This window comes from Canis lupus, chromosome 36, assembly GCF_048164855.1.
Source record: "Canis lupus baileyi chromosome 36, mCanLup2.hap1, whole genome shotgun sequence".
Classification (NCBI taxonomy): domain Eukaryota; kingdom Metazoa; phylum Chordata; class Mammalia; order Carnivora; family Canidae; genus Canis; species Canis lupus.
Window position 1 is genome coordinate 8984343 of NC_132873.1, and position 16947 is coordinate 9001289.

General features: G+C 34.4%; 1 long non-coding RNA gene across 1 annotated transcript in view; it reads left to right on the plus strand.

The window, feature by feature from the left end:
* The window catches only part of LOC140625329 (uncharacterized), a 54829-nt gene that overhangs the window by 16254 nt on the left and 21628 nt on the right, over positions 1-16947 (plus strand). The window contains exon 2 of the long non-coding RNA XR_012024688.1: positions 6155-6246. This is a non-coding gene — a long non-coding RNA (uncharacterized lncRNA). The remainder of the gene's footprint in view (positions 1-6154; positions 6247-16947) is intronic.

Here is a 16947-nt window from a genome sequence, read left to right on the forward strand (position 1 = left end):
GGCTACTATGAATAATGATGCTATAAATATCTGTATATGAGTTTTTGAGTAGATATATGTTTTCATTTCTCTTGGGTATATACCTAGGAGTGAAATTGCTGGTTATGGTAGCTCAATGTTTAATCATTTTCAGAACTTGTAGACTGTTTCCCACATAGGTTGTACCATTTTACATTGCTAGCAGCAGTACATGAGGGTTCTGAGTTTCCACATTCTCCATAACACTTGTTATTACCTGACTTTTTGATTCTAGATATCCTAGGGCCTGTACAATGGCAACTCATTTGGGTTTTGATTGGCATTTCCCTGATTACTAATGATACTGAACATCTTTTCATGTCCTTATTGGCTATTTGCACATTGCCCTTGGAGAAATATTTATTGATTACTTCTGTCTATTTTTTTTATTCAGTTGTCTTTTTATTATTGAGTTGTAAGAGTTTTTTTTTTTTTTTTACTTCTAGATACAAGTCCCTTATCAAATATATAATTTGCAAATATTTTCTTCCATTCTGTGACTGTCTTTTTACTTCATTGTTGGTGTCTTTTGAAAAAAAAAAAAAAACCCAAAAACAAAAACAACCGATTGTATTTGATTAATCTATTTTTTTTCTTTTGCCACTTGTGTTTATATTGTCGAATCTAAGAAACCATTACCTAATCCAAAGTTATGAAGATTTATTTCTATGTTACCTTTTAAGAGTTTTACACTTTTTACTTTTACACTTAGGTCTTTGATCCATTGAGTTGATTTTTAGGTATGGTGTTAGATAAGTATTCTGCTTCATTCTTATGTGTGTGGATATCCAGTTCCAGCACCATTTGTTGGAAAGATTATTCTTTTTTTTTAAAATATTTTATTTATTTATTCATGAGAGATACAGAAAGAGGGAGAGAGAGAGAGAGACAGCAAGAGAGAGAGAGAAAAGCAGAGACACAGGCAGAGGGAGAAGAAGGCTCCATGCTGGGAGCCCGATGTGGGACCCCAGGATCATGCCCTGGGTCAAAGGCAGGCACCAAACCACTGAGCTGCCCAGGTGTCCCAAGATTATTCTTTTCCCATTGATTTCTTGGCACACTTATCAAAAATCAACTGATCATAAATGTAAAGATTTATTCTTGGACTCTTAATTCTATTCCTTAATCTAAAAGGCTAGCCTGTGCCAGCCACACTATCTTAATTACTGTGGAGTTCTAGTAAATTTTGAAATTGAGAAGTGTGAGGTCTCCAACTTTGCTTTTCTTTTTCAAGACTGCTTTGGCTATTCTGTGTCTTATATATTTCTATGTGAATTTTAGGATCAGCTTGTCTACTTATGCAAAAACAGATAGCTGGAATTTTGGTGAGAATCGTCTAAAACCTTCAGATAAATTTGGGGAGTGTTCTCATCTTAATAATATTACATCTTCCATCTCATGAACATGGGATGTGTCTTTCATTTATTTAGTTCTTCTCTAACTTACTTCAATGATGTTTTATAGTTTTTTTGGGGGAAGTACAAGCGTTACACATCTTTTTCTAAATTTATTTTTAAGTAGTTTTTTTTTTTTCCTTTTAGTGTTATGGAAATGTAATTCTTTTCTTAACTTCCTTTTTTGATTTTTTATTGTTAATGTATATAAATACAACTGACTTCTGTATAGTGCTCTTGTATTTTGCAACCTTGTTGAACCCATTTATTAGATTTAATAGTTTTTCTGTGGATTTGTTATAATTATCTGTACACAAGATAATGCCTGTATGAATAGAGATAGTTTTTACTTATTCCTTTCCATCTGGATGTTTATCATTTTTATATTGATTGATTGATTGATTACCTAATTATCCTGGCTAGTAACTCTATTACAGTGTTGAATTGAAGTGGCTAGAGTGGACACCCTTATCTTGATCATAGAGGGAAACCAGTCTTTCAACAATAAGTGTGATGTTAGTTGCAGATATTTAATAAATGTTCCTTATCAAGTTGAAGAAATTCACATTTATTCCTAGTTTTCCTTGCGTTTTTGTAATGAAAGGATTTTGATTTTGTCAAAATTTTTTTTCCATCTATAGAATTGACCATGTGGTGTTTATTCTTATTCTAGTAACATTATTTATTACAAGACCCTTTCATTCCTGGAATAAATTCTACTTGGTCGTGGCAAATAATCCTTTTTATATATTTCTGGATTCCTTCTGTTATATTGTGTTGATAAATTTTATGACTATATTCACAGAGGATATTAGCCTACAATTTTCTTTTTTTGTGATGTCTTTGTCTGGTTTTGGTATTATAGAGAAGTTGGAAAAATTTACTCCTATTTTTTCGGGGAGTGTTGATGAAAGATTGGTATTAATTGTTCTCTAAATGTTGGGTAGGATTCACCAGTGAAGCAATCTGTGCCTGGGCTTTTTCTTTGTGGGAAATTTTTGGTTACTAATTCAATCTCTTTTTCTCATTATGGATCTGTTTATATTTTTAGAAATTTTCTTCATGAATTAGTTTCAGTTTTTATCTTTATAGGAATTTGCCCATTTCACTTAGGTTTTTTTTTTTGGCATAGAATTATTCCTAGTTAAAAAAAATAAATAAATAAAAATAAAAAATAAAAAAAATAAAAAAATAAAATTAAAAAAAAAAAAGAATTATTCCTAGTATTCTCTTTAAATCATTTTTATTTCTGTAAACTCAGTAGTAATGTCCCCTCTTTCATTTCTGATTTCAATAATTTCAGTCTTCTCTCTTTTTTTATTGGTCAGTCTAAGGAAAGTTTTGCCACTTTTGTGGATCTTTTCAAAGAGCCAACTTTTGGGTTTCTTGATTTACTCACTTTTCTATTGTCTCAAAATACCTATTCTGATATTTATTATTTCTTTCCTTTTGCTTGCTTTGGTTTAGTTTGCTTTCTTTTTTCTAGTTTCTTAATGTGTAAGGGAAGTTATTGATTCAAAATCTTTTTAATATAAAAATTTAGAGCTATGAATTTCCTTCTAAGCACTGCATTGTTGTATCATATAAATTTTGGTACATTATGTTTTCATTTTTATTAATATAAAAGTATTTTATAATTTCCCTTGTTATTTCTTTTATCAATCCATTGGCTATTTAGGAAAATATATATTCTTGATGCCAGATTACAAGACAAAGAAGGGAAAAATAAATGCCAAATACAAATTTTAATAATTTATAGTATGAAGCAGATCCTACCTTAAAAACATTACTTGCAATTAATAGAACATGCCATTGCTCGTATTCATCTTGCATCTGTGTTCCAAGATGGTACATATTCAAGATGTATTACATATTCCAAGATGGTATGGCTATTTCTTTTCAAGGTTTTATCATGTTTTCAGTCTTTATTTCTTCTGATTTGATCCCAGTTTTCCTGACTGTTCAGCAATCAGTGAAATATAGCAGTTTTTTTCTTCTCCATCTTGAGGGAGTAATGAAGACAGCAAAGAAAGTCAAATGTTTATTAAATCTTCTACTTTCAGCATAACAGGAATTTCAGTAGAAAAGATCTGAAATTTAATAGACTTGTTATGTTTTGTGTTATTTTAAATTATTCCAAAGCCATGTGGTAGGGAAATTGTTTCTATTTTACATATGAGACTCAGAAAAATTGAGTAATTTTAAATAAAGTTTCAATAATTATATATCTGGGATTTGAACCCACTTTTGTGACATGTTTGGTCTCATATCCTTTCCACTGTATCTTCCTCACAAGAGACAAAGGGAATGACCTATCCTGATTACATTTGGGGGTTTTATAATAAGCATTAGGACTATATCAGCCATAGCCAGGCTGTACAACCTGTTCTCTACTTTCTCAAAACTCTCACTTGTTTTTCTTTCCTTTAATTCTTACCAAAATGTTCTCCATCAAATGATCCTCCTCTCAAATGTGTTGATTTTTAAAGTGTTTGATATCTTCTTCACATATAGCTCTTTTCTCTATTTGATCGTATTGTTACATTATCAACATTTTAGCCACAGTTTCCATGTCATTTATCTTGGAGATACCTAAGATAATATGCATAATTTGCTATACAATTGTGTCTCCATTTCCCCCATGTTTTGTTCCAGTATATTTGAGGTTAAAATGATTGTTCTTATCACTTAATCCTTTTCATTCTTCTATTTTTTCTTTTTGCTATAGCTATTGACCTCTCCATCATCTCATTGTCATATTGTTATGGTATTATCTCCATTGCCATTGTCAGCTTAAAACTTATAAGTGGTTAAGAGGGTGGATTTTGAAGCTAAACTGTTAGCTTCAAATTCTTGCTCTGTGTCTGACTCCAACTGTAAAAACAGGAGGAAGTCACTTCACCTCTTAAAACCCAACTCATTAGGTTACTGAGAGCTTGGTTACATAGACACGTATAGAGTGCTTGGACAGTGCCTAGCATAAAGTGTTCAGAAGCATTAACTATTATTTTTGTTATTGCTATTATCTGCTACAATTCATGGAAATATATAATTTTTTCCAATAAAGCTATGAGCTGGAACCTAGCCTTCTAATATTTAAAAAATTTCTTTTAAAAAGATCTTATTTATTTATTCACAAGAGACACAGACATATAGGCAGAGGGAAAAGTAGGTTCCTCATGGGGAGCCTGATGTGGGACTTGATCCCAGGACCCCAGGATCACACCTGAGCCAAAGGCAGCTGCTCAACCACTGAGCCACCCAGGTGCCCCACCTTCTAATATTTTTAAAAGAATTTCTACATGGTACCAGTAACTTCCTACAATTTCTTCATTTTTTTCACTATTGCATTTGTAGCTTTTCTTGAAGAAACTCTCTCTCTCTCTCTCTGTATATATATATATATATATATTTCTTCCAAGTGGATAGTATACCATAATGGAAGAAGCTAGAATTTTTTTGTCTTGAAAAGAGTTTTGTAAACTTCATAGAGCCTGATTCCTCTTTGTTTGTCAAGCACAGGGCAGTCAATGGTCCTGCAGAAGATTTGGGTTACCTTTAATGGAAGGGATGCATCCTTGTATAGTTCTAGCAAGGCTCACTTCCTCTGGTCTTTTCCCTAGCCAATATCTTCACAGTATTTTGATTTTCTCACTATGGGAATTCTGCATCTTCTCTAATTTCTCAAGTCTTATTCTTTTGCAAAGAGGCCTTTGTCAGAAAATCAAAACATAAAGTCGCATTGGACCTTCTGTTCAGCCTTGAGGTAAAATATAAGCATTTATGTTTCCCCACAGATACAACTGTATATCCTTTAAGAATGGGAGATGGGGGAAATACTTTTGGTAAGAATCCTCATTAGCTCTTCTGGTTATCAGTTTCCTTTTCTTCTCTACATTTACTTCTACCCAACCTTCCAAATGAAGATAATTCCAAACAGCAATAGCTTTCCTCAGCAATGGCACTAAAATAAAAAAAAAAAAAATCTGAGGCACTTGTAAAATTATAGTTGCCAGGGTAAGATCTTTGATACCCTGAATCAGAATTTTTTTTTTTTTTTTTTTTTTTTTTGAATCAGAATTTTTGAGTATAAGGTTGCATAGGTAAGTATTTTTAAAATAGCAGCCAGAATATATACATTTTCTATATATTTTTTCCTCCCTCTTCTTGATATGCCTATCAGTCCAAATGATTTCTTTGAACATCTGGGTCGGTCCTTCCTTCCTTCCTTCCTTCCTTTCCTTCTGAAAAATTTCATACCTTTGTCTATGAGTCTGCCTTCTGGAGATTTCCCTGCCTTATTTCCAATTTATCTATTGAAAAGTTTATTTCAAAAACATTAATTTTTGAGTGCTCTTGTTTTCTAAATATTACCATTTTATGCTCTCCCCCCCCCCTTTTTGTCTTCTCAAGTGGTACATTAGATTTGTTTAGAATTAGCATGGCTATGGGTTATCTAGACCTAGAAATATTTCCTGGAAGCTGTAGGATATTTAAAACAATGATGAGGAAAAAATACATATAAATTTGGAACCCTAGAGAATATTCCTGACTTTAAAATTGTAGTGAAGAAAATGTCTTTGCCGTTCTATTACTAAAATGCTAAGATTCTTAAAAATCATCATTCCAATTTTGTTCTTATTCTCTGCATGCGATATCCCCTTGAATATCTTTGAAGATACAAAAATAACTTCCCTTTTATCTGGGATCATTTATCTTGGTTTTTATCTTTAATATTACAGATTTTTCTCAGCTTCTGGATGTTGACCTTGGATATTCAGTCAAAGTCTAGAAAGAAGGACTGATGGGTGAAAGCTCTACGTGTGCAGTCAAGGTTGGTAACACCAGGCTTTTAATTTTTTTTTTCCAGAGTGAAAAAATATATATATATAGTGAAAATACTAGATTGAAGGAGCAATCACAATTTCAGAATCAGGAGAGTTACACTCAAGGACATGAATACACTCACCAGCTATCCTTAGTTATTCTAAGATCACCAATGCAAGTATGGGGATATGACAGTAGGGTGAGAAAAGACTCAGCTTTTCTGTATATACGCAGACTTATACAGTCAGTTGCCCTATTTTCTGCCCCACCTCCCTTTCCCTTCTGTCCTTTGTTTTACTTGTTCTTTGTCTTAAGTCTAGAGATTTGATTAGTTCTCTGTGGCATTGAATCCATTTTGTTTAAACTCTAGGCTACAGCTTCCACAATTTTGTCTCATTTGTCAACATTCCTCCATCTGTTTTTCTCTTCTACAAATATGTTGAAATAGCTCATCTGCTGAAGACCTGCATTTTATGTTAGAGGTCTTTTATCCTTCACTGTCTTTGGAGTGGGGTTCAGTGAAGTGAGGAGACAAAACAGATTCTCTGTCAAACTCCAATCTTGGACATCTAATCTATCGTTGCTCTCTAGTGATTCCAAATGATGTTTTCTATCTCTTCTCAGACTGAGCCATGAATTCAGGTTTGACTATGTGATATTTTGATAATTAGTTTGATAATGTGATGCTCCAAGAGCCTTTCTATTCCTGAGATGCCCTCTCACCAGTAGAGTTGTGGATAGCATCTTGGTATCTTCCTTTGCTCTGACCAATGTGTTCTATCTCTGCCCCAGATTTTCTAGTTTCTGACATTGCCACACAATTTTTTCCCCAATTGATTATTTGAATAGAAATCTGGTGGAGTGGAGTTAAATGTTATTTAACCTGGAAATCCTTTCCAGGTCTTTGATTTAAAAATAAGGACATTAGGGTGCATTACAAGGTACAGTAAGGTACAGTATGTTAAGACAGTAACATAGGTAATAAATGACAAAAGCAGACTTACATGTAGATTTTCTGACTCTTTTCCCCTAATGCTCTTTCTTTCATACTACATCACTATTACCAACTGGTTCTGTGCTACTGACTGGTTCTTGAAGCATGAATTATTTCAGGGTAACTGATATCATGGACCACAAATATTGATAGTTCATTTTATATTTATGTCTTAAATTCTGACTGTTGAATCATTCGTATTTATGTTGAGCTAAAATCTATAGCCCAGTAACTAATACTGGTTGGTGTTGACTTTTTCTTAAAGTAATAAAAATAAGTTTATATATTTTTCAAATAGTGACCCTTAATTAACAGATTTGCCCTCTTTGTTTTTTATTTTATTTTATTTTATTTTATTTTCCTCTTTGTTTTTTAATCTTTTGACTCATAAGTCTTTCTTTTTTCGTTCTCTCAGCAGATTTCTTTTTGAATTTTTAGTTATGGTAAAATACACACAATATAAAATTTACTCTCTTAACTATTTTTAAGTGAACAGTTCAGTAGTGTTAAGTACAATCAGATTATTGTGCAACTAATCTCAAGAACTCTTCATCTTGCAAAACTGAAACTGTGCCTAGACAACATCCCCATTGCCCCTTCCTCCAAGCCCCTGGCAATATTTCTACTTTCTAACTCAATGTATTTGACTATTCTAAGTACCTCATTTAAATGGAGTCATATGATATTTGTCTTTTTGTGGAAGGCTTATGTCACCTAGAATAATGCCCTCAAGCAGTTCTTTTACAGCAGGATTTCAGGCCGCCTAACCTCCTCTCTTACTCCTCTGAATTCCCTTCTGTTTGTCCATATCCCACTCAAGAAGGTGAGTCCCAAGCAACACATATTAATCCAGGCATAGTCTGAGAGTCAGAGAAGAGAACTCACTGTGAACATTATATTTCTAATAAAGAATGTGTGAGATTTTTCGATTGCCTCCTGCCACTGTTGACTCATATTGAGCTGTGCTATCAACTCAAAACTGCTAAGTCCTTTCAGCCACTTCTTCCCTGCCACCCCTGGGCTCCCACACCACACCATTGTGTATCACCAGGCACGAAGAACATTAGAAATTGCATATTAAGGCCATAATGAGATTTTTAAAATCTGCATAGGGTCTGCATGGTGAATGAATTTTCTTATGCAGTTTCTTCTATAATAACATTTCATATTTTCATTAAACTTTGGTCCAAAGGTAGAATGAATATAGTGACTTCAGGAGATAGAAAAGAGTAAAAATTATGAATATGCACTGACCCTGGTCTCCAAATGCATGTTCTATGATGATCCAGAATTACTATGCTGGGCACGTTCTTTTTATCCCCCCACTTAAAGCACAAACATATGAAATTGAATTTTTTCTTTGCAAACACACATTAGTTTGCATTTAACAGGCTAGCAGTTCTCAAAATGATGTCAAGCCACATTTATATAACTGTGATAAAATGAGTGGTGAACCTCAGTATAGGTCATTTGTTACTAACAAGAGTACCAAAGTTTATAAATGAATTACTTTCTGTTAAAAATTAAAGTGGACTCAAACCTATATCTCTCACTTGCTTTCTGATATGGGACAAAAAGTGTTGAATTGTAATTCATTATCTGGGTGGAAATCACACGTAATTCCCAACCTTGTCTTTCGAATGCAACTGTTATTAATATGCTGGTAATACATGAGGGATTGTGAATCATTTAAGTATGTGTGAGTAGCAATTTTAATTATTTTTTTAAAAAATTTACCAAATGAGTACATTTATAAGGAGGAAGAAAGTGAGAATAAGGAAAGTGTAAATAAGATTGTGAGACCTAAGTCTACATTACATCCCTGGGATTGTTTAAAAATGCTTCAGGTCCCAGTTATGTCTTTGTTGCAGCACAATCTGCCTAACCATGGAAATGTAAACGTGTGAACATCTCCCATCATAGGTGTCAAAGCTGAAAAAAATATTGAGAACCACTAATCCAGGGCAGTAGGATAATGGGAATACAAATATAATTTTTTACATTATAAAAACCTCAAATGCACACCCGTATATATTATAAGACACTTGAAGCATTACTTTTTTTTTTTTTTTTTTTTGAAGCATTACTTTCTGAGCAAGTATCTACCTCGTACTGGTTAAATTCTCTAAGAATGTAACTCAGTAGGCCTTGCTACAGTAGTATTTTTGTAAAGCAGTCATTAAATAGATTGCATTTTAACCTGTGAAATGGTATTAAGTATTCATAGTATTAAGTTTATCTGTGAGTTTGAAAATTATTTAGCAGTTATAGTTTGTAGTATTTCCCTCTAAATACATGTAAGCTTCTTAAAACAACAGTGGACTTTCATACAACATGAGCACTTGGAGAAAATAATATTGTAGGATGACTGGAAATGATACACTTGCCAACAGAAAATAATTTATATACTTATCAACAAATATAGAGAGAATTTTATACTTTTTAACTCAGAATCATGCATTATAAAATGTAGTCAAGCTGAATTCCTTTACAACTAACTGACACACATATTGTTATAAATAAAATTGTAAAAAAAAAAAAAGACAAAATCAAATGAAACAAAATGTAGTCAGGATGCCATGGAGAAAGTAGAGATTGGCTCTGAGCACAAGGGGAGGTCAGCTGGCTGGTCTTGCCTTTCCCTAATCCAGAGGCAAATGGTCATCTGTGGGCTGAGTTCACAGGTAGGCTTTCTTTCATGTTTCTTACAATATTTAAAATTTTTTGAATAGTTATTAATAGTTATTAATATTGAAATGTTGGGAGCTGATATATAAAATTCTGATTTCTTCTTTTGAAAAATCTAATGCTATGATACCAATGGGCTTACATTCTCTGGGGTAGCAATTGGCTGGGCTGCCCAGAGCTGGCCTTTTTTAGAATGGAGCCTATGTCCTCTTTGTCCTCCTTTGTTCTCCCAGGACTATGTTCTTTTTATACTAACAGCATCTCGATCATTAAGGTATCTGCTTGGCTCCTGTAGCATATATTTGAGACTTTTATTCCAAATAATTCGGTACATTGCTGCCATATTAATTTTTAAAAACATTCTTCTCCACACTTTTAAGTACTTCTAGTTGTCTTTCAATAAAGTTTATAGTCTCCTTGGTAGCATTTTGTCCCACTACAAACATGGAGATTCCTTCCCTCCATTGCATAAACCCTTCACCTTGCCATTCCTCAAATGATGATATCCTCACCTGCTTCCATGCCTTTAACTAGAAAACTTTCATGACCTACAACATCTTTGGGGTTGGCTGAACAGTGTCTGTTTTGGGCATGCCATATCCTAATCCCTGGAATCTGTGAATATCTTACCTTACATGGCAAAAGGGGGACTTATAGTTGCGGTTTAGTTAACAATCTTGAGAAAGAGAGATTATTCTGTTTATTATTATCCAGGTGGGCTTGATGTAATCACAAGGATCCTTGTAAGAGATGCAGGAGATCAGATTGGGAGAAGGTTATATGAAGACAGAAGCAGAGATTGGAGTTAAATGGTTGTGGGTTAAGGACTGCCAAGGTAACCTTTAGAAGCTGGGATACGCAAAGATTGGATTATCCCCTAGCACCTTGAGAAGGTGCCAGCCCTGCTGACACTTTTGTTTTTGCTACCTAAGACTTAGGTTAGACTTCTCACCTCCAGAACTGTAGGAGAGTAAATTTGTGTTGTATAAGCAACTACGTTTGTGATAACTTGCTACAGTGGCAACAAGAAAATTATTATAATCTTCTTTATCTTTGCTTATAAATGCTACCTTCTTGAAACACTTCTGGTCATCAAAACAATGTACGATCTCTCACTGATTTCATATCTTAGTTCTTGTACTAGAATGCAAAGTTAATGAGAACTGGTCCTTCGTGATTCAATGTTATATTTTTCCCAGGAATTATTAAGTGCTTGAAAACAGTTAATAGTTCAGAAATATTTTTTGAGTGCCAGGAAGAAGGGATAAAAGGGAAGACTAAGGATATTGGTGGCTAACATGGCTATGAGGAGCAATTGTAGGGAATGACAATAGTTTATATGCTTTGATATCTCAAAATGCTAGTGTATCTTGATTACTTGCATTAGCCTGATAAACCTACGGGAGAGGAGAAGAGAGAAGAGAGAAGAGTAGAACTTGGTCAAAATGAGAAGAATGGATTTCCTCTGTTTTCCTTTCTGTTTGGATATGGTATGGATCATGAAAAGCCCACATTGCCTATTGGAGTACCAGAAGAGTCAATTTTCTCCAATGAATTTTAAGTTTATTTTATTTATTTATTTATTCATTCATTCATCATTCATTCAAATAATTTCTACACCTAATGTGGAGCTTGAATTTATGACCCGAGATCAAGAATTGCAGACTCTTCCAGCTGAACCAACAGGCTGCCCCTGCTCAAGTAATTTTATTTTAAATTCTACCTCTTGAGGGCTCCTCCTAGATAGATTGGATCATGCTATTCCAAAGGTATTTTTTCTTGTGGGATTTTTGGTCTAAGATACTACTCCACTCTAGAAATTATAGATTCCCTTAGCAGATGAGATCAAGATAATTTTTCTTTGTTTTTCTGACACACATTAGAGTAGATTACAGCTGTCTAAATGGACAATGTGTTATTTCAGTGCAACTTAGAAATTGGCATCCAGGCAAAAAGTCTCCAGGGAAGGTTACACATTTGCATAATGTCACCGAAGGTTTGTGTTCCTGTATTAACTGACAGAGATGGGCAATGACAGGATGCCAGACAGCTGCATTGATGACAGAGCCTCTGAAAATAGAGAGTGCATGTTCTTTCAAGATGACATCAGCTTTCAATTATAGGAAGGTAGGAGGACACTCAAAGGAAGGAGACATGGAAAGACAGGAAAAGAGCTGCCGAAGAGGTGACAGGTTAGGAGCACAGTATTTGATCACCGAAAGAAGGAGGGAAGCAAATATTTTGATTATGTTGGACTTTTGATAACAGAATGTGAAATGTGGAACAAATGGTTTAAATATTTTGAAATGTTACTATATCTGCATTACTTGCATTGGCGAGATGAACGAGGAGAATGCAGAGAAGAGTGGAACTTAGTTAAAATGGGAAGAGTAGATTTCTAAAGGTTTAATGAAAGAGAACCACTAGATTAGAGTTAGGCTAAAAGTATTACTGCTATTTTTCCATTCCATGTTGTTGATCACAACATAAAATCTTGTCTTTTCTATGTGTAACCAGAGTGAAATGTGCCCTAGTTCTCTGGCCCTGTGTAGTGCACAAGGACAATTTCTGTTTTTGCTTTTTACCCATCCCAATGAAGACCTCAGAACTTGGTCCAATTCTTCAGAAGAATCCATTTGTGTATGAACATCTTAGAGTATGACATAGACATTACTTGACATTTCATAGAGGAGATGATTTGTATATATATATGTGGGGGGGTGGGTAGTGGTGAAGAGTGATTCTGTCACATGAGTCACCAGCTCTGTCTCAGTAACTACTACTAAATTTATATTCTCAAACCCACTGAAACACAGGGCTTTCTGATTAATGGGACCTACCAATTTTAGAAGGCAGGTAGCAATTATCTTTTGTTACTGATGCATGCCTTTGTGGTTGCAGCCTGTACCTAAGTGGCTCATTGATGAGTTAGGTTCCCAGAGGCAAACCATTAGATAAAAATTTTAGTGTAAGTAATTTATTTAAGGTGTTCCCAGGGGAAACTAGGAAAGGAGTGAGAAATATAAAACACAAAAGGGAAGAAGCCAAGCAAAGATGGAACCACAGGTGAAGTCTTGGACTTGGCCTGGTCTTATGGAGTATAAATTGCACCTCATAGTTTGTGCCTTGAGGTAAGAAGGCTGGGCTTCCATGTTCTGGTACCATCAATCATTGACCGCCAACCTGAAGGGTAATAAACTCTCATGTACTTGAGATTCTGTGTATGTGCAGGCTAAGGACTTCCACTGCCTGAGGCCCATCCAGCAAAAAGAAGATACCACTGTGGGCCACAAGAGGCAAGTACACATGGAAGCTGCACAGAATGGCACGAAGAAATAGGAAGAAGGATCCAAGAAGATTTAGGCTGAGCACCACCAGTGTCTGCTATCCCTATCAAAGTATTCTTTCCAAAGTGAATATTCTCTTCAAGAGGATCTCTTGGAGACAACATTTCTCTTTCCTATTTTATTTTTATTACCCCTTCACCAAAATGATTTCCCTGCTCTTGAATATTATAGTAGGAATTAATCAAGGTAAATTGTCCTTTCAAAATGTCAGAGAGCGGGATAGGCTGTATGAGTCAACTCTCTACAAGCTCTTCATCCTCTTGACATCATTTGAGTAACCATCTGGGAACTGACTTCTCAGATTCTGGTTTGGTGCTTCCAAGTAACTTAGTCATGGTATTTCTGGTGTTTTTCTGGATAATCCCAAACTTCACTGTTTTGGGAATGACATCTTGACAAAAGCTTTTCTTTCTATGGTGTCTTTAGGTTTTAGCCCTGTTCTGAATGACTGAGATTCATCCTTTCTTCTTACTGATTGTTATGTTGGTAATAATAAAAGTGGCACTTACTATTTATTGAGTGCTTCTCAGGCGGTTTAGATATAAACTCTCACTGAATTCTCACACTGGCCCTGACAATGGATATTGTTATCTTCCTTTCATGGATGAGGAAACTGAGGTTAAGCAGAGAAAAAAAAAACAAACCAAAAAAACAATTTTATCCAGGACCTTTCTACTCCTTCCACACAGTGCAGTGGTCTGGGCATCTCTACCTCACCTCTTCTTACATCCCTGCTCTCTCCTAGGCAACTGGCTTTTGAAGTTTACATAATCCAGACATCAGAGGCAAATACATGTTTGTTTTCTTCAAGGTCAGTAGTAGGTTGTCTTGTTTAGTGGGGCCTATTGACAAATGACAGTCCATTGTTTGACCTCTATATGAGGACTGTCAAATAATAGCGAAAAATATAGTTAGCTATTCTTTTTGCAACCTAATGTTTCTTTTTTTGAATTGATGGCTTCTGTCCTCATTAGAGGCTCTTAGCATATCAAAAAGGTGTTTTAAAAATCACTCTGAGAATCCAAAGAGCAAACACAAGCACATTTTGATGTATTCATAATGAGGCTAGCTACTTCAGTTAATAAATAGGCTATAGTACTAAGAACAGAAGTGCCCCACAAATGATCCACACAGATGAGTCTAGTGATGTGTAAGGTCCCTGGGGCTTGACATTTCTAGGATGCCATGACTCTTATGACACTATTGAGAGTTTAGAGCCCAGAAGAGATCATCTGCATGGTGATCAGTCTGGGCTGACTTTTATTTTCTTTTTAAAGTCTAAACAAGCTTTAGGTTATTTTAATTTTCTTTTCAAATTCTACAGTGGATTTGACTCCTCTGTCTCTCAAAGTAACAACTTTATTTACCACCAACTCATGATGAACTGGTTATCAGCTGTGTAACAAACTGTGCCAAACGTATGAAATCTTAAAGAAGTTATTTTATTATAATACAATTTTGTGCATCAGGAATTTGGGCAGAGATCTCCTAGGTGATTCTTTTACATTATGTGCCATCATTTACTCGGTGGACTTCAGTTTACATTTAAGCTTTTGAAGTAACTCAGTAGATGAGTTAGAGTGAAGAATGAATATAGATGAAGTAAGAATAACAAATTATGAAATCAGATTGAGGGAATCTGTAGACATCAGAAAAGGATAATAAATGGGAAGAATGAAAAAGAAATTAAGAAATATGAAGGCTAGATGTAGAAATGTCAAAAACTCTTTTTAAAAAAAGATTTATTTATTTTAGAGAAAGCAAGAACATGAGTGGAGTGAGAGGCTGAGGGAGAGAGAATCTTAAGCAGACTCCCCACCAAGTGTGGAGCCCAACATGGAGTCGGAGCTGATATCATGATCCTGAGATCATGACCAGAGCTGAAAACAGAGTTGGACATTCAACTGACTGAGCCACCCATGCACTTTTGTCAATGACTCTTTGGTATTAATACCAGAAAGAGAAAAAAGGGGTTCATGGAATGGAGAAATTACCTAAATCAATAATGGTAGATACAAGTTTCACATATAGAAGTCAATAGCATTCTCCAGCAAAAATATAATAAAAACTAATTAGAACATATAAGAAAATATTATAGCAACAGAAATTATAAAATGTCCAATAATCCTAATAGAATGTACAAGATCTTCAAGTAGAACATTTTTTAAAGTTATAGGTTAGTAAAAGAAAACCTAATAAATTAGGTTAAGAGGTATAGTATATTCAAGGATGAGATCATATAACACAGTAAGATGTATTTCTCCCCCCAAATTAATCTTAAACTCAATGCAATTCCAGTTAGAATTCCTAAAGGATTCTTTGATGAAATTTGAAAATATGGTTTTCCAAAATTTGGGTGAAAAAAGTAAAAGTCCATGAATAAACATAAACTCTTATCAAACACTGGGATATATTACAGAGATTGAAAAACAAGATGGTACTGGCACAGAAAAAGAGAATTGACTAATGAAAGAATATAAAGAGCCCAGAAATAAACCCACACATATATGGGAATTTGGGATATGATAGTTATAGCAATGTAAATCAATAGGTATATGATAGATTATTAATAGATGTTCTTGGATAAACTTTATGGAGAGAAAAAAATAAAATTGGATCATTAATACCATAGGATCTCATATGAGTTAAAGATTTAGACTTATAAGGCCAAAATTATAAAGATAAATATAATACAATATATGAGAATATCTTTATGACCCCGGGTTGTGAAAGGGTTTAAAAAAATCAAATTTCCCAAAGCACAAACCATCAGATAACACTTCATGTGCTTGAATTTTACCACAAATTAACTTTTTTATTAAACAAAATTTACCATAAACAAGTTAAAATATGATGCTAGATTGATACAAGATATTTGCAGTTTCTAAAATACAAGAAGAGGGCAGCCCCGGTGGCTCAGTGGTTTAGCGCCACCTTCAGCCCAGGGCATGATCCTGGAGAACCGGGGTGGAGTACCAGGTCGGGCTCCTTGCATGGAGCCTGCTTCTCCCTCTGCCTGTGTCTCTGCTGCTCTCTCTCTCTGTGTCTCTCATTAATAAATAAATAAAATCTTAAAAAAAGAAAAGAAAATATAAGAAGAGATTAATACCTAGAACATAGAGGACACATCTATAAATTCACAAGGAAAAAAAGAAAACCCAATAGAAAATTGGGCAAAGGTAAAGAACAGGTAATTCAGAGAATGGGAAATTAAATGGCTAAGAAATATATAGAGAGATGTTCAATTTTTTAATAATTAGAGAAATGAAAATTAAATTTATGAACAACACTAATTTTGCCAAACATTAAAAGTGAGAAAGTCATGATGAGGATAGGGAGCTCATGGTGGCAGGAATTCTTATATATAGTTGTCTGAGGAATATCCATCTTGATGGTTCATCATGACGTTAAATATGGATGTACCCTTAGAGCTCACAAATTCCTGTGTATATATCTTAGAGAAACTCTGGCACAAACCCCTAAAGAGACTTTGAAGAAGAGTTTGTGGAAGTTCATAGCAGCATTTTTATTGGGCAAAATTTGGTTCTTGATAGATGATGGTCTCTAAGGGAATGGGACCTAAACTATGGTGCAACCACATGGTGCATTACTATATTGCTATCAGAATTAATCAGCTAGATTAAAAAATAACAATGTTATTAGAGAACTCAAGAACAGT